The 19067-nt window shown below is 33.1% G+C and overlaps 1 protein-coding gene and 1 pseudogene across 1 annotated transcript in view; both read left to right on the forward strand.

Annotated features, from left to right (window-relative positions):
* LOC115963869 (UPF0481 protein At3g47200-like) overlaps positions 1-19067 on the forward strand; it is a 52217-nt gene that overhangs the window by 9707 nt on the left and 23443 nt on the right. The gene's annotated exons all lie outside the window — the stretch shown is intronic.
* On the forward strand, positions 8449-14775 carry LOC115963870 (annotated as a pseudogene).

Below are 19067 nucleotides of genomic sequence, written 5' to 3' on the forward strand. Positions count from 1 at the left end.
TCATTTTAAAATTGTGACTCACTGTGCTAACGTTTAATCGGAAACTGAAAATTTTGGCTGTGTAATTTAGCAATAGTAGCCTCCATGGATGACTTAAACTTGAGCTGTGCTTTTGGGTGCAATTGTGACCTTGTTTTTTGTTGGGTTCAATTACAGAAATGTACAACAATGTGGGGACCCAACCTGGGGTGCCAAGACCACCGGTAAATGCAGCAAATGCTCCACCTAATCCATTTGGGAATGCATTTTATGGAGCTGGTTCTGGGCTTATCAGAGGTGGATTGGGTGCATATGGAGAGAAAATTTTAGGATCGAGCTCTGAATATGTGCAAAGCAATGTAAGTGGCATATACTGTTATAATTTAAGACAACATTCTTATTTGAGCTTACAAGGGATATAATATTAATGTTGTCATTTTGGTATTATCAAGTTTGTTCTCAATCTTTTATTTGTTTGTGTATCCGTATGATGGATTAGAATGCACTTAAGCTCTAGAGGACACTGTCAGTGCAGTTATTGAAGTTCTCAATTAGACTTCTAGGTTGCAACTATTTTTGAGGGAAATCAACATCCTTTTAATGTAATATATGCAAATGCTTAGGTGAAATTATGGTACTGAAGTACATACCCTATGGTTTGAATGATCTTGGGAGCTGTAGAATTGGCAAAGTTCGAACGTTGTCTTTTAAAACTGTCCGTGCAAGGGTAGTGTGATCTTCCATATAAATTCCAAAGAAAATTAAAAATTTCATTAGTTACTTTCCTTTTCAAATCAAAATATATGACTGCCTTCCTCTTGAACATTTGTTAGGGAAAACATAACACACCAAAAGTATGACTTAAAAACATATCACAATCACAACCATCAACAAATTCTTAATCTTAACAAATTCAGGATTGGGTTTGTAGATTTTTTTCAATCAATTTGGGTTAAATTGGGGTCAGGCACATATATTCCTGTTATTCTGTTTCACTAAGCTCATATACTCCATTACCTCCATCGCTATTTCTACCCTTGTTATTTTCTCTCCAACTTGAAGTTGAAACCTTAAACATTTCGAAGTCAATTTTATTTAAGTTGTGCAAATTGCAAAATACATTAAAATTATTATTATTATTATTATTATTATTATTATTATTTTATGGATATCTGAAGGCCCTTGTATTATAACTAAGGCATCGCAAATTTAACAAAAACAGCAAAATTACATTTACCTAGGAATCAAGTTTGCCCGGAATCAGCCCAGAGCAAGAGAAAACAAAACCTAGGAATCAGTACCAAGCTAACAAAGGAGAAACTCCAACAATAAACTTTATTACTCAAGCAAATTGTAAAACAACACTGATCTCGGGATTCTTTAAATAGAGTTCCAAACTTATTGTCCTTTTAGGAAAAGAAAATAGTTTTACTAACCTAGTAAGAAAAGGAATTAAATTCCCTAAGCAAATAGGAAAAGAAAACAAGGTTTAACCAATTACATAACTTAAAGAAATTAAACAAATTGTAGACACTAGTTGATTAACCCTTAGGCCATACATTAGCAGGCTCCATCTAGAAGGCCACTGGGTGGGCCGTTTTCTTCATGCTTCTGCATCCATATTCCGTAAAAGTCTGCATAGTTGGAGGCCTGTATCTAGTGTCTGCACAATAATTGTCATAAAATCATTGAGTTTGTCCCATAAATATCTGGGTTCTCTTATATTTAAAACTCCCCTTCCCCACTTATTGTAACAATTGAATTATTAGATAGAAAGAAAAATAGATTCTGGTTTCGTGGGCTGGGTTAAGTAGCTTTTAGTTTTATGCTTCATTTTAAAATTGTGCCTCACTGTGCTGACATATAATCAGAAACTGAAAATTTTGGTTTTGAAATTTAGCAATAGTAGTCTCCTTGGATGACTCAAACCTGAGCTGTGCTTTTGGGATCAATTGTTACCTTGTTTTTTGTTGAGTTCAATTACGGAAATGTACAGTTGGAAGGCAACATTAAAATGTGAATATTTTAGCACCTCTTGGAGAACTGCTTCAATAGTGGCTGCTAGTGCTCACTTTTATACAAACAGCTAGCATGTTCTATCATCCAGATAGCGTAAGTTCAAAGGCTATATAATTTTGATGGCTGTTCCTTGTTCGATGGAATTGATCTTGCCTGTGTAAAATACACAAATTATGTATTTCTCTCTTTGTTATTATTGTTAATGTAATTGATCTTGCCTACGTAAAATACATGATTGTTGTGTTTCAGCATCCTTGTAGAGTACTAGTTTTGCATCTCCACTCTAAAATTCATTTTATTGATCCTTGAACAAAATGCTTGGATGTTTGAAAGCCAACCATCAATAAATACATCATTGGAAATTGGTTATCAATCCTTAGAAAGCATTCTATATAGGTTTTATCATGATCAAGATTGTGTTAATGCTCATGCTAAACAAAGATTGTAAATTCCCTTGGGTAATAAAATGGATGTTTTGAAAGAATATTTTCAGTAGTGCACTGATGCTTTCTTACAAAATTTTGTACTTGAATGACTACGAAATTCTATAATTAATATACACATGTAAACATTGATTTCTTATGCATTAAACATCCAAAATGCTCATGACATCATTCTATATGGACTTTTTGGGTAATTGGTTAATGTTTGTTTTTTGTCAATTAGCCTGTTCTGTTGGTGAAACTTTCCTTGCTAGAATAAGGCAAAAGAGTTTTTTGTGTATAGTTTTTAAAAGAGTTTTTTTTTTTTTTTTTTTTCCCCATCACATGGAGATTAATGAAGAATTTTTAAAGAGTTTTTACTAATGAAGAAACAACATTCTGAAGTTTTATTTCTAAAATTTGTGTTCTAAGTTCCTTAGTTTTTACTTATTGCAATTTGCAAGTTGTAACATGCCTATCATCCCATTGCCATTTGCTAACCCCCAACTCTCGTTAAAAAGCACCACTACTATCACCACCACTGAGATCAACCTTCCTAGCATATATTGCCCCATGACTACCACTACTATCACCACCGCCAAGATCAACCTTCCTAGCATATATTGCCCCATGACTACAACTACAACCCGTTGATTGGCAACCATTTTGATTGTGCATAGGTATCACTTCCTATTTCTTGTGCTACACAATTGGGCAGAAAATAGCTGTCACATTCATAATTATCTAATATTTTTCTATATTGTTACAGTACTTCTTACTACAAGTCTACAACAATGTTAACCCTCCATTTGATGCTCTTTCAAAAATTGAATTTAAGATTTGACATGATTATCATTAGATCCTTCTTTACTAGTTCCTAATCATCTTGTGTTCCCTTCAGATTTCAGAAGAACCTATTGTTCGGGGTAATTTGCTCACTTGCCATGTGTTGCAAATCGGTTGATTTCTTCTAATGATCCGGATAGTATTCAAAGAGCCGAATCCACTACTCACATCCACATAAATAATGAGGATGGCTAGTGGTGCACCCTTTAATCGCAGATCATCCTTGTCTGCAAATAGAGAAGTAAGACAAAAGAAAAACCATCACAACATGATGAGATTTAAACTTTATTTTTCAGAATTTGGAAAAATCGGATTAGAGTGAGTTGGAAGAGAAAAGGAACACCCTTCTTTGTGTACCTAATATTGATTTCCGAGTGCACAAATAAAAAGATGTCCAAAGCAAGGAAACACAATCAGTTTATGTTAGATCTAAGACATCAGATTACAACACTTAACTTTGGGAGATATTAACATATAACTCATAAAATTAAACTAATACACAAACAAAAAAATATAGTTCTGAAACCAATGATTATTTGAGAGAGAATTACAAATATTTCAATAAAATTTGAAACAGTGGCGGTAAGCAACACCAAAGAGTATTGAGTAAAACCAACGCAAATAGTTGTTCCTGTAGTTCAGGCATCTTTCGTATGTAAAGCCACTATGTCTGCAAGAAAATATTCCAATATGATGCGGAAGCAATAGCTACTGTCCGAACCATCACCTTTGCCTCTGATCTGGGTTTCTCTAACATTATAGCAGAGCCATCTCTCCTCATTTAGCTAAAAACAGTATACATAAATCCAATAAACTCTAATTTTTACAATATTGAGCCAAAAGACTCTAAGAGGCATTAGGTGAAAATTTTGTGTGTAATCTTTTATATATTTAAATAGTAATTAAATAATATCAATTAATTTTTTTATTTATTTATTACGTGATTTAATAAATTAGTATTGCTAAAATATAAATAAGTTGATATAATATAGATCAAATTATTAATTGATATAATAATTAATAAAGTAAGAATTTGTATTAAAAATATATATATATATATATATATATATTAATTTGAGCGGGTATGTATTGGATGTGGCCCGTGTGGCCGTGTGGGTGGATGAGGGAGTTTGTAGCTGTGTTGGTGGGGGCCTATAAAAAATATTATACACTCAACAACTGCACTGTACCTGTGCAGTGCTAAGTCTTGCCATTTTATCAAGTATCAAGCTTTGTGCAGTGTGTATTATTACTGTGCAGTGGCAACAGTGCTGTGGAGCGTGAGCAAACTGTGCAAGTGTAAGAGTAAACTCAGCGTGTTGTACTTGTCCTCTCAATCAAGTAGGTTAAAAAAGTGGAAACAAACAGCGTCTAACTGAACTAATATAAAAACATCAAAAATCAAGATGAAGAAAAGAAAGAAAAGGATATAGAGAGAGAGGCAGAGAGCTAGAAAGATGAGAGATTTGTCTAGGTCTGGCTTCTCCCCAAAAAAAAAAATATATATATATATATATATAACTAAAAATGAATGATTAAGGGTATCGTTGGATTGAATTTATTGTTGTTGAAACTAAAAATTGAAAACATTGTAGCGAAATAATTTTTAAATGTGTTAATAGTGTCGTGGGATCTATTTTTAATATTTTTTAATATATGAACAGTGCTGCTATAGTGATGAATAGTATATGAACAGTAATTTTTGTCCTCTACACAATGAATCCATGTGATGTTACTGTTCACATGCAAGGAAAAAAAAATCTAAAACGCAGACGCCCAGCGCCTACCCCAAACGCTCACTAAGAGTATGTTTGGATATAACTTATTTTCGTTAAAATTGAAAATTGAAAATATTGTAGGAAAATAATTTTTAAATGTGTGAATAGTATCATAGGACCTATTTTTAATATTTTTAAATGCATAAATAGTGCGTGAACAATACTACTACAGTGCGTGAACAGTAATAATTGTCTCCCGCACAATAAATCCTTGTGATTTTACTGTTCACGCGCTGGAAAAAAAAAAAAAAAAAAAAAAAAAAAAAGGAGGAAGGAAACGTGAAATAGAAACGCACAATAATCTCTATCCAAACTGGCACTTGATCTTTTTCTATAAACTTAGGATCTGTTTGGATACAATTTATTTTTGTTGAAATTGAAAATACTGTAGTAAAATAATTTTTAAATGTTTGAATAGTATCGTAGGATCCATTTTTAATATTTTTTAATGCATGAACAGTGCAATTACAGTGCATGAATAGTACTATTACAGTATGTGAACAGTTATAATTGTTTCCTGTACAGTAAATCCATATGATTTTACTGTTCATGCACTGGAAAAAAAAAAAAAAAAAAAAAAAAAAAAAAAAACGTAGACGCACTGTTAGCTAATTCCATTTCATTTTTTTTTTTTCATTTTTTTATCATATTTAAATACGTTCAATTTCATTCATTTCCTTTCCATAAGGTTAGTGATATCTCCATACTCTTTCTTTTCTTTTTAAATAGATTTCACATTTGGATATATCAATATTTTGAGAAGGGTTTTGTGAAATTTGTACAAAAATTCTAAACTCCAAGGGAAATTGCAACATGCATCATTGATAGAGTGTGATTGTAATTTACTTCTACATATCGGATTATTATGATTTCTGATAAGACTCCACGATCTATCCAACCACAATCATTTTCATGGTTCTCACTCTTCAGGTTCATAATATCATATAGGCGATGCTCATAACAAAGTGCTTCCTACAAGATACAAAGAAGAGAGAGACCTGTACGGTTGTAAGTGTGAAAGAAAAAGGAAAGAGGAGAAAAGGAACAGGGGAAGAAAGAGAAAGAGAAGGGTCCCCCACTTACAGTGTTTGGACAAATCATCTTGGTCCCACAATTTTTAATATATTTTGAACAATATTATTTAGAATGTTACTTAAAAATTAAAAACAAAATAAGGTGTTTAAGTGATATTAGGTAGAGTAGTTAGGGAATTGTTATTTGAAGTTTTTTTTTAAATATGTATTGATGAAAAAATGTGTAAAAATATTTGTAATGTAATTTAAAATGTGAAAATTATTGTTTGAACTTGGTGGTCAAAACCGGCCCTAAATATCCTAAATTAAGAATGGTAATTCAAACACTTTCAATCAAATTATTATCTGAGATCACATACCAACTAGGACACCGCCCATAATCAAACCAAATTGCAAAGAGGATGTTTAGAGAAAATAGAGTGTGTGTGTTAGGTGGATAGGTGTGAAATAACAATAAAAAAGTGAGAAAAATATTATTTAAATAAAAGACAATATATAATAGATAATATAATATTGGTGTTTATGTAATGTATTTGTGTAAAATAGAAAAAAATAAGTTGTTATATTAAAATTTGCCTCATTACACGTGCTTTGCACCTTTGACAAGACTCTTTTTTATTTTTTATTTTGGGTTTAGTGGCATAATATTTAAAAGTAAGATTGAGATAATGTCACCATTTTTAGGATCTTTTTCTATGTAAGTTTATTTTTTTCCTAATTAGTTATTTGTCTAAAAAAATGTAATATAACCAAGAGGTTTTTTTTTTTTTTTAATTTATAAATTCAAGAAAGAGATAAGGTAACGTGGAATAATGTTTAAAAGTGAGATAAAGATAATGTCCTAATTTTTAGGATCTTTCTCTACATGAGAGTTGATAAATGTTTAAAAATTTGAATTTAAAATAAAAGGTGGTAATTCAAATTGGAGAGGAGAAATAAAAAAGGCTAAAACTTAGGAACTTTTAAAAAATAGTAAATTACTCTTTTAATCAATTTATTTTTTAAAATTTAAAATTATATAACTAAAAGATAAGGGTATTTTAGAAAGTTTAAGAATTTGTTTAAGGATATTTTCGTAAGCAAGATTTTGAAATTTAAATAGAGAATCTTGTTATTAGTAATATAGATAGACAAATAATTTTAGACAAATTAATGCGAATGCTTTCATAAATGCAATATAAGAAATTTTTTTTAGTGCTATTCTCAAATCTAATCTACACTATAAACCTATTGATTAGATTTTGGTACTTCTATATAAAGTCAATGAAGATTTTAAATCCTAATTAAGAGTTAACATTTAAATAAAGTGTGAATTTAAATATGAAAATAAATGGTGTGAGACTGAAAACTTGTAGTCAGCTTTCTTTGTCTACCACGCTTGGGATGGATGAACCTTGCAATAAATAGCATTTAAAAGGTTATGGCTGAATATCGGTGGGGGGTTGGCCAAGAACTTTCCGTTGATTTTGCCAGTATTGGTGAGATTAAGATATAGATTTAAAAGTACTCGAGTTGTCACAATATAGAGTGATGCTTTTTTTTTTTTTTAGTTGAGTCTTTGTAGCTGTTGGCTGCTAATCCCAGTGTGCATTTATGGGATTAGCCCAATGTTGAAATATATGAAGCTGCATTGGAGAGGTTATTGAGATCAAGCACAGACAGACTGCAATACTGGTAATCAGCACAGGCTTCGAATGCTCTTATGTTACAAGTCGTAAAGGATAAGTTGTGTATAAACTAGTTGTCATTTAGTCTGTATTTAATTTTTTTTTTTTTTTTATTTGAGAAGAATAGTCTGTATTTAATTAGCAGGTGGTTAGTAACAAGTGTCCTTAGTTGATTAGTTCCTTGTTAGTTGGAAGTTTGTTTTATAAATAAGTTCTTCTTTCCTTATTTCCCGCGTTCTAACCTGTTATATAAACAGTGCGTTTGTAATCAATATATTCAAAGAAGCATTTTCATCGCCATCACAAAAAGCTCTCTCTCTCTCTCTCTCTGAAACTCTTCCTCTTCGTTTTGCACCTCCATTGTTAAAGCTTTGAGCTTTGTTGATTTGTGAGCATCTAACTCATTCAGTACGGTAACAGTTATTCATCCGTGAATCAATGTTGGTCTCTGGCCATTATTATTATTTTTTTTTTATCAGAAGCCAGTGAAATCATTTCATTTCTAATTCTCAAATCTGGTTTACATCTGACATAACCTCAGAATATATCATATGTGGAGTTTCCTCCATCGATGTGACAAAATCATTAATACATTGACCATATTCAGCGGGTCCACGTACTGCTTTATTTCCAACTCTTCTTGTATGTCGAAATGCAGCCTGGCGAATCTGTTGTAGATGCTGTAAAGTGCCTGTTTGCCTCAAGAGTCCCCTCGTAGAGCCGAGCAAACCATTATTTTTTGTCTACAAATTCAGGCAATGAATGTTGTCGTTGTCTTGCACCTATTTGTCTTTGGACAGATATATCTTTAACACTTCAGAGACACCTGGCCGTTGCGCCTTTCCATGCAAAGGTAAATGTCCCGCCACTAATAATGCAAACGTGAATGGCTGGCCCGTGAAATAATGCAAAGTACCGAGCCATTGTTTTCAGCGACAGCTGGCTGTTAAACCTTCCAAAAACAAAAAAACAAAAACAAAAGATGTCAGAACCAACGGAAGAAACATATATCAGATTTTTTATTGCATTCCTTTCCACCTTCTTAACCCAAAACGTGTTTCATGAAGTTTGTATACGTACAAATTATTATTGTGACAAGAAAATATATGACGTAATGCCAATGAGAAACAGTGAAGTAATAATTATGAGAATCTAGTTGTAGTCTTTTTTTTATATATACTCTCCTGGGTTTCGATTGGTTGCTGTGAGAAGTGAGAACTTAAAAACATAGAAAATTGCATGAGCTGTTGATAGTTGAGTTGAACTTTTTTTTACTGAAAGTTGAGTTGAATTTTTAAAGCGTCGATCTTTCAGCCGCTACACATTAATAACTGAGGTAGGTTTTGGTAACCTTTCCTACTCAAGTTCCTTAATTTGTCTATCAATTTATTTATAGTTTCTCAACCAAAAAAAAAAAAAAAATCAATTTATTTATTTTTCTTCATAATATTGTCTTACCGAAATAACACTGTCTACAAATATAAAATTATGGGATTAAATTTTAAAAACACTTGGTGTAAAATTTTTAGTTTACATCTTACAATAAAGACATGCCAGTATATATATACGTATAGACTTTTTTTTTTCCCCTTTTTGAGAACTCTCTCTCTCCAATTTCATTCTAACAAATTTTACTGCACCTTTAGAGCATTCATATTGGTATGGATATAATAGAAAAAATGTGTTAAATTTACACTTTAAAGTTTAAAATTACCAACATTAATTAAGTTAAAATTGTGTAAATATCTATAGTTGTTACAATAACCATGTATATTTACACAGTGGCTATTCATTCGTATATTACATTTTTTTTCTCACCTCAAATATGCTCTCTCTCTATCTCATCTCTCCAAACACATAAAATGTATTCCAATAAAATGTTGTGTAAAATAAATAATCTGATATGGGGTACTTTGCAAAGTAGTTATGTGAAATAGAAAAAAGTAGGTTTATTTTAAAATAGACAATTTTTTTTTAGAATACTAAGTATTTTAATACATACACAAAGGGAGAGGGAAGAATGTTTTAAAAAATACTAAGTATTTTAGCACACACAAAAAATTTTGCACCAACTAATGTAAATACTCTTACGCAAACCAACCCAAACCCCCTTTTATTATTAATGCATTAAATTAAATACTTCCATAAAAATATTTCATTTCTAAGTTTTTTATGCTTTTCATCTCAAATTTCAAATTCCCACCACAACAATATTACTCTTACAAATTTTGTTTTTTTTAATAATTTGATACTCAAAGTGAAGGGATTTTAATTCTAAAGATCTCTATTGAAAATACCAAAATTTTTCAGTTGAACTCCAAGACTCTTTATATCGTACTTTCACACCAACAATATAAATTAATTAAAATTTTGTCTTCTAACTCTCATATAGAACACAATTAATAATTGGGTAGGTTTGGGTCTCATTTAATTGAGTGGATTTGGGTGGGCAAATGGGTGTGGGTTAATTTTGCCATCCCTACTCACCATGGCTGATGCTAAGGATGAGCTTATCTTTCTGTCAACCATTTCCTTTAAAATTTTCTAATTAATTAGTGCAATATATAAACAGAGGTAATGTTCTCTTCACGTATATGAAGAGCAATCCAAAAATCCTCTATTTTGTGCCTATTACTCTATTACAAATTCCTTCACTTTTTGGACATTAATACTAGTCCAAAGCCTTGTTTTGTGGGTGCACACAACCAAAGTTTGCCATTGAATCCTAGGAGTAATCAACGGAGCCAATTTTGCAAAAAGGATAAATTATATCTAGTGGGGTGAAATCACTTCTTAAGAGTGGTAAAGTTCCACAACTTAGTTTTCAACCATTAATAAATTTTTCTTTCTTTTCAATTTTACTCTTGGTCTGCTTGATTTAATTCATTTTGCCTCACTGAGAACTGAGAACCATAGATCACATGAGTTGTTGATGGTTAATTTGTACTTACAGGGTTATTCTTTCAAGCTTTCAATCAGCAGCTACACTTTAATAACCGAGGTAGGTTTTCATAACATTTTTCACTCAAGTATTTTTGTCCATCAATGTATTTATTTATTTACTTATTTTCTCATTGTTATCTTACCGAAATAACATTTACCACGCATTTAAAATTATATACAAACTAGATTGTAATTCATGTTTATGCATGGAAATATTTAGCAATAGTGAAAATCGAGTGATTTTAGTTTACCTAGAAGCTTACATGGATGGAGAGGAGTAGAGGAAGGGGACCAGGGTTAGGTGTAATCATAACCTCATTTGAATGTTTTTTGAGGTGGGAGGAAGGGGGGATTTAGAGGGGTCACAACCCCACTTTTTTAATTGTCCCAATTAGAAATTTTTGGAGGGTAGTGTTAAGAATTTAACCTAATCCCTAAACCTATGAGAAATGAAAAATAGATAAAAATATGTGCCAAGAAAAATCGCACAACAAAAATATTTACAAGGTTTGACAATGTGTCTATGTCCACAGAGTTGCAAGGATTTAAGGAAGAGAAAATACAAAAGTGGCCATTTAAAACAATTTTCAATACATCAAACCCTAATCCAAAGCAATAGTATATATATCCCAAACAATGGATCCAAAATGAGTCAAAAAAATTTCCCTATAGCAAATCTCCCATTTAAAATCGTAATGCATCCAAATTAGGTTAGGCCACAAACTGGATCAAACACAAACCAAAATCCACATAGCCCAATAGGGAGTAGAGGGGAGGGTTTAACTTTTATTAAAAAAAATTTTAATTGTCAATTATGCCTAGGGGTGTCCAACCCAACCCGGAACCCGACCAACCCGAGCAACCCGCCCGAACCCGAACCGACAACCGTCCGAACCGACACTCCGACGGTCGGTGACGGGTTTCTGACCCCAAGACCCGACGCCGGCGGGTCAAGTGGCGGGTTTTCTTCTCCAAAACCCGAGCCACCCGACCCGACCGACGTTATATACAAATCTGGCAATATCCGGCGACAATCAAGCGAAATCTAGCAATATCCGGCGACATTCAAGCGAGATCTGGCAATATCCGGCGACATTCAAGCGAGATTTGGTGAGATCCGGCGACATTCGAGGAGATCCAAAAGAGATCTCGACCATATTTGGTGAGATCCGGCGAGATTCAAGGAGATCCAGGCTGATTTCGGCAATTTTTGGTGCAGATCTACTGGGTTTTTGCAAATTCTGGCGAGTTTTTTGAAGATTCCGGTGACGTTTGTAGGATCCGGCGACTCTCAACACCGACCGAACTGACCCGAATACCACCCGAATCCAAAACAGACCCGACCGAGTGACGCCGGTGGTCGGTTTCAGATCCCTCCATCTTCCACCCGACGCCGGCGGGTCGGGTTCGGGTTGGGTCCAAAACCGACCCGACCCGACCCGTGGATAGCCCTAATTATGCCCTTATGATGTCAATTTATATCTAGTTCCTCAAAATAAGCAAGTATGGGTAATTATATTAATTAAATTTATTTTGACAATTTTATGTTTATGTTAATTTATAGAATAATATTATATCCACAACTATTTTATAATATTTTTACAAACTATTGATGTAACAAATTATTATTGGTTCTCATCAAGGCTCACCACTAACATTATTTTTTTACTTACCAATAATTACTCACTACATAAGTAGTTTGTAAAAAAAAGTTATAAAATAGTCTATGAATTTGGATGCAAATATAATTGACACATAATTAGAATTAGATTAGAAAAGACACTTTGCATAAAATCGAAGTCCATTTAAAATCTAGAGATACTTGGCATCAAATAATAGAACAATTAAAATGACATTTAGCATGAAATTGGAATGCAATTTAGAGTTTTCATTGAACTTTCTCTCCGCTTTACTTTAATATATTATATTATATATGATACATGACCATTTAAATTTTGAAATTAATTAAAATTCTATTACAATTCCAAAAATGATCATTAATTCAAATAAAAATATTTTAAGGAGAATTTTATTGACAATATATATCAAGTCTGAAAAATTACTACCTACCTTTTAAAGAGATTTTCACGATAATTGAATAACTTCCTAGAAAAAGATAACAAACAATAGCAAAATTCATAGCAATGCTTTTAGCCCAAAAAAAAAAAAAAAACCATAGTAATAGAAAAACATAAATTACATTGGTAAGTAAAAATTAAATATATAAATAGTAAACCAATTGCCTTCTTTTTCTTATTGAAGTGGAACAGTCTTCAATATGAACAATTTACTCATCACTCTATGACATGATTTTTTTTTTTTTTTTTTTTTTTTTTTTTGAGAAGGCTATCACATTTTTGTTTAATAATATTAAATGATTTTAAGTGCTTAAATTGTTATCCTATTAATTATTGTTTTTTCCAAAACCAAAATTGAACTCTCTCGTTCAAAATGACAAGAGTCCTTTACAATCTGATTTCTAGGGTGATGATATTTTGTCCTGTCCATGCACATGCATCATTAGTAATCACCTAGCTAGATTATTCACATTTTAAAAATATTTTTTTACAAGTATCACCTAACATTTCTAATGCTAGGGGGTTTTGTGTTTGTCATGAGGAAATTTAAGAAGACAACTTGAGAGATGACAGGATCAGATACTCAAAGATCAGAAGGAAAAAAACCGATGGAAGCAGACATTCCAGGTGGAAGTGGAAAAAAAAATGATGAGTGGGTAATTGAAATTATAAAAATGGTCGAGAGGCCGGAGATTGAACCATCAAAACAATGTCGTATCTACGAAGTTCCGCACCCGCTTCGAAAATGGAATGAAGAAGCCTACACTCCTCAGGTAGTTTCAATTGGCCCTTTTCACCACAAAAACGAAAGATTGAAAGCCATGGAAGAGCATAAAGAGAGATACTTCAGGAGTTTCGTGAAACGGAGTGCGATTAACTCGGAGTCTTTGGTAGGCGAAATGGTAGGCGAAATAAGGAAAATGGAAGAAAGCATTCGTGGGTGTAATGAAGAGACTATTAACCTTAATAGTGATTGGTTTGTGAAAATGATTTTGGTGGATGCGAGCTTCATTCTTGAGCTTTTCATCTGAGATAGTTCAGAAAAACGGCCCAGTGATGATCCTGTTTTTGTGCAACCAAGGTTTAGTTCTATAAGGCTTGACTTGCTATTACTTGAAAATCAGCTTCCATTCTTTGTTATTGAGAAACTATACCACCTTGCATTTTCTCCCTCAGACTACAATTTACTCAGGCTTCCTCTTGACTGCTTTAGTTACTTCAACATTCAGCGTATAGAGGCCCATGATTCCCGTGTGAAAAAAGATTCAATAGAACACTTCACGGATCTTATTAGAACCTTTCAGCTACCTCCACTTGAGAATCTACCAAAACGAGACCGTCCACATATTAAACATTTGTACTCCGCAACACAGCTCCATGAGGCAGGAGTAAAGTTCGAGGTTTGTACAAGTAAATGCTATTTAGACATAAACTTTGAAAAAGGAGTGATGAAAATCCCCATCATAGAATTAAACGATTTGACGGAAGTTGTTACTCGAAACATTATGGCATTAGAGCAAACTCGCTATATAAAAAATGCATCCTATACAGATTACTTTAACTTGTTGGATTTACTCATCAATACTAGAAAAGATGTGGATTTGCTTTTTGATAAAAAAATCTTGGTTAATCACCTAGGTGACAACAATGCAGTAAAATCTATGATTAACAATCTTAACAAAGATATCGTATGGTATAGGACGAGAGATGATTACATTGATCTCTGTAAAGAGTTGAATGGTTTCTTTGAGAATCCTTGGCACAGAAGGAAGGCAACATTAAAAAGTGAATATTTTAGCACTCCTTGGAGAACCGCTTCAACAGTGGCTGCTATTATTCTTCTGGTGCTCACTTTTATACAAACAATATGTTCTATCATCCCATTAGTATAGCTTCAAAGGCTATGGCTGTTTCCTTTTCAATGGAATTGATCTTTTTTGTGTAAAATACACAAGTTATGTATTTCTTTGTTATTATTACTAGTATAAATTGCAAATTACAACTTTAAAGTTTAGGAACGTTTGGATTTTATACTCTGAAATTTAAGAATTTGGATTTTATCTTCTAAAGTTTGGAGTGTTTGGATTTTACACTCTGACGTTTTAAAATTTGGATTTTATTTCCTAAAGTTTGGAAGTATTTGGATTTTACACTCCTAAATTCTGAGACCCACCATACCCTTAAAATTTAGGAAGTAAAATTCAAATTTTGAAACGTCAAAGTGTAAAATCCAAACACTCTCAAATTTCGGGGAATAAAAATGTAAAATCTAAATTCTAAAACTTCGGTGTATAAAATCTAAACACCTCCAAACTTTAGGAGTGTAATTTGTAATTTACTCTTATTATTAATGTAATTACGTATTTCCTTGTTATTATGTAAAATACACAAATTATGTATTTCTTTGTTATTGTTGCGTTTCTGCATTCTTGTAAGGTACTAGCTTATCTCCACTCTAAAATTTGAACAAAATGCTTGAAGTTTGCAAGGCAATCATCAATAAATACTTCATTGGACGTGTTGAAACATACATATCTGATAAAGTGTTGTAAACTTGTACTCGGTGTTGTAGCTTATCAATCTTGAGAAAGCATTCTATACAAAGCATTCTATACACGTTATCATGATCAAGATTGTGCCTGTAACTTTGAGATAGGCCTCAAGGGCTGGGCACATGTATTCCTTTTTGGGCTGGCTCAAAAAATAGACCGAAAAACTTGTGATCCCTCTTTACTTGAGTGTTGGCCCAATTAGTTCCATGACCTAAATTTGAACTTTTTCAATCCTGGTACTTGTTTTGACCATCGGTATGGGTTGTCGGCTTTGATAATTTGAGGGGTTTGTTTTGTGAATGGGCAATTGGGCTGAAATTTGAGTTTTATATTAATTGATACAATTTGTGATTAATTTAGTTGGCTTGATTTAGTAAGAAGTGGTATTTAATTTTCATGGATATTGGATCGTGGTTTTTGGATTGATTATGGGCTCTTAGAATTGTTGGTCTATAAAGAAAAAAAAAAAAGATTTTTCATATCACCTCACTAGATCTTCTTTTTTTTTTTGTAGGCAGAATTTGGAACCCCAAATATCTTTCAATAAAAATTATCAATTATATTGCTAAATCACACATATAAAAAAAAAAAAGTTAATTGGCCTAATTTAGTAAGTGGTATTTAATTTTCATGGGTATTGGACCATGGGCTTTGGGCTGATTATGGACTCTTAGAACTGTTGGTCTGTAAAGAAAAAAAAAAAAAAGATTTTTCATATCACCTCACTAAAACATTATTATTTTTTTCTTTTTGGTATTGACAGAATTTCAAACCCCAAATATCTTACAACAAAATTTATCAATTATATTGCTAAATCTCTCTCACACACACACACACACACATATATATATATAAAGAAGGTTAGTTGGCCTGATTTATAGTAAGAAGTGGTATTTAATTTTCATGAGTATTGGATTGTGGGCTTTGGGCTGATTATGGGTTTTCTTAAAACTGTTGGTCTGTAAAGAAAGAAAAAAAAATATATATATTTTTCATATCACCTCACTATAACATCATTTTTTTTTTTTTTTTGGTATAGGCAGAATTTCAAACCCCAAATATCTTACAATAAAATTTATCAATTATATTTCTAAATCACACACATATATATATATATATATATAAAAAATAAAAAAAAAGGTTAGTTGGCCGGATTTAGTAAGAAGTGGTATTTAATTTTCATGGGTATTGGACCGTGGGCTTTGGGCCGATTATGGGCTCTTAGAACCGTTGCTCTGTAAAAAAAAAATAAAAAAAAATAATAATTTCATATCACCTCACTAAAACATCAATTTTTTTTTTTTTTTTGGTATAGGCAGAATTTCAAACCCCAAATATCTTACAACAAAATTTATCAATTATATTGCTAAATCACACAAAAAATAAAAAATATTAAAAAAAAGAAAAAGAAAAAGAAAGAAAGGTTAGTTGGCCTGATTTTGTAAGAAGTGGTATTTAATTTTCATGGGTATTGGACTATGGGCTTTGGGCTGATTATGGGCTCTTCAAACTATTGGTTGGTAAAGAAAGAAAAAAAAAATTCATATCACCTCACTAAAACATCAATTTTTTTTTTTTTTTTTTTTTTTAGTATAGGCAAAATTTCAAACCCCAAATATCTTACAACAAAATTTATCAATTATATTGCTAAATCACACATAAAAAAAAGGGTTAAGCTAACTGAAACAATAAAATAAAATAAAATATATTGCTAAATCACACATATCCCACTAAACTATGTGTGTCAATTTGTTATTGGTCCATTGACGCAAAATAGAGAAGTACCAAAGGATTCAAACTGATGTGCCGCACATGCGTGGCATGTGCTACCACCTTTTTTTATATTTTTATTTTGAGAACTTAATATGCCTTCTCTGATTTGTTATGTTTCTCTCTCTTTATTCTTTCTCTCACAGTTTCACTACACTTTTTTGCTAGAGTGCCTAAACCCTACACTGAAAACCCTGCCGGAGCTCAGATCTACTCGCTGGACAGTTCGCCGATTTCTCCAACAGTATCCTTTCACATCTCCTTCTCTCACTTAATCTCTGTATATATATAATGCGTATGAATTATGATGATGCCGTAAATATCACTAGTGAGCCACACGATCTTTGCACGCTCGTAACGATATCTGCAAAGAAAAGAAAGAAGACCTAACAAAGAGCATCAGTGTGGCGCTGCCAAATACCCTTTAAAGGTCAAGTTAGAACTATCCTCACAACTCTAAAGTACTAGAGAGGGATAAATTATGCATACCTTGATTTGTGAGGGTATTGAGGCTTTTATAGTAGTAGAAGGTTGGCCTCTCTTCCTTGGTGTAGAAGTCTTTTCCTTATAGGAATCCTCTTGTATGGTCCCGAACGTGATGGACAAAACCTTTCCTTGTAGAGAAGGTCTTTATTTATGCGCATATCTTCTGGAATCCTCTTCACGCTAGGATTCCATCTACCTAGGGATTCTATAGTGATTAAGTGTGTGTCGCAAGTATTTTCCATCTGGGGTTTCTGCTGTATTTATCCATATCGGGCCTTTGCACAAGTTGGGCTTGCCTTATATCGGCCCACAAACATGGATCCGTTAGGCCCATTCAAAGGAGGTCCGTCAAGATATATATTTACCCTTATCAGTTGCCCCTTTCACCCCATGGGTCCGTCATCCTTGAGTGGAAGAACCCGGGGGGTGACGGTTCAAAGGCCAGTGGGTCGACGGTTTCAATATAGACACCGTGAACTGCGCCAACTCCTGACAGGTTGTCCGGAAGCCATTGTGACGCATAACACATGTCGCTCTTTGACTGAATTTTACCTTGGATCAAAGCATCGCTTCGACTTCCGTGCACTCCCTCTATAAATACCAATGCCTTTCTTTCTCAGTTCTCTATTTTTAGCTGAAAAATATTTTCAGAGCGTAACCGTCATCCTTGTCAGAGAACACTCCGTCCAGGCGCTATATCCGTCATCAGCACTCTTCATCCATTCATTCACAAAATTGGTAAGTGCTCTCTTTTCACAAGTCCCTTTTACCTGCAGATACACTTACACTTTATTTTCCTAGACTTTATACACCCGTCATCACTTCTAGATGTGTCATAATCTTAGGTTTTGTCGTCACGTGTAGGCAATGTCTAGTGCGTTGAGTAACCAGTCATTTGTTCATGACGGGACGGATTACGAGGAAGTATACCCTTCTGGTCATAAAGACCAAGAGAGTCTGGGCGAAGAGAGGAGTCCGTTCGCCTCTTCCTCGTCCTCAACAAATGAGGATATGGAGATGGTTAAACAAGAAGAGGTTTCTGATGACAGCGAGGAACAAACATTAAGATCCGTCATAGGTACTAATGGACTTAGGGAGTTCATCATGCTACCGAAGTGGACGGTGAATAATTTTGTGTCCACCATCAAGGAGAATCACTTCAAAACCCTTAAGGATAATTTCCAGATTCCTGATAACATCTCTATCCGTCTGCCCTATAAGTCAGAGAGATGCTACTATTGGCCCTTAAGGATAATTTCCAGATTCCACCATCAAGTGCTTGCCTTATATCGGCCCACAGACATGGATCCGTCAGGCCCATTCTAAGGAAGTCCGTTAGGATATATTTTTACCCTTATCAAATTATATCAATTATAATGAAATTCACAAGTTCCAGTTGTCGTGCTTTCTCAGCAAACAAACACAGCATTGGTGCATATAAATATAAAAGAAGTTTAACAAAAGGCAAGCACACAAAACAGCATTATCGTAAA

This window comes from Quercus lobata, chromosome 10 (assembly GCF_001633185.2).
Source record: "Quercus lobata isolate SW786 chromosome 10, ValleyOak3.0 Primary Assembly, whole genome shotgun sequence".
NCBI classification, from domain to species: Eukaryota; Viridiplantae; Streptophyta; class Magnoliopsida; order Fagales; family Fagaceae; genus Quercus; species Quercus lobata.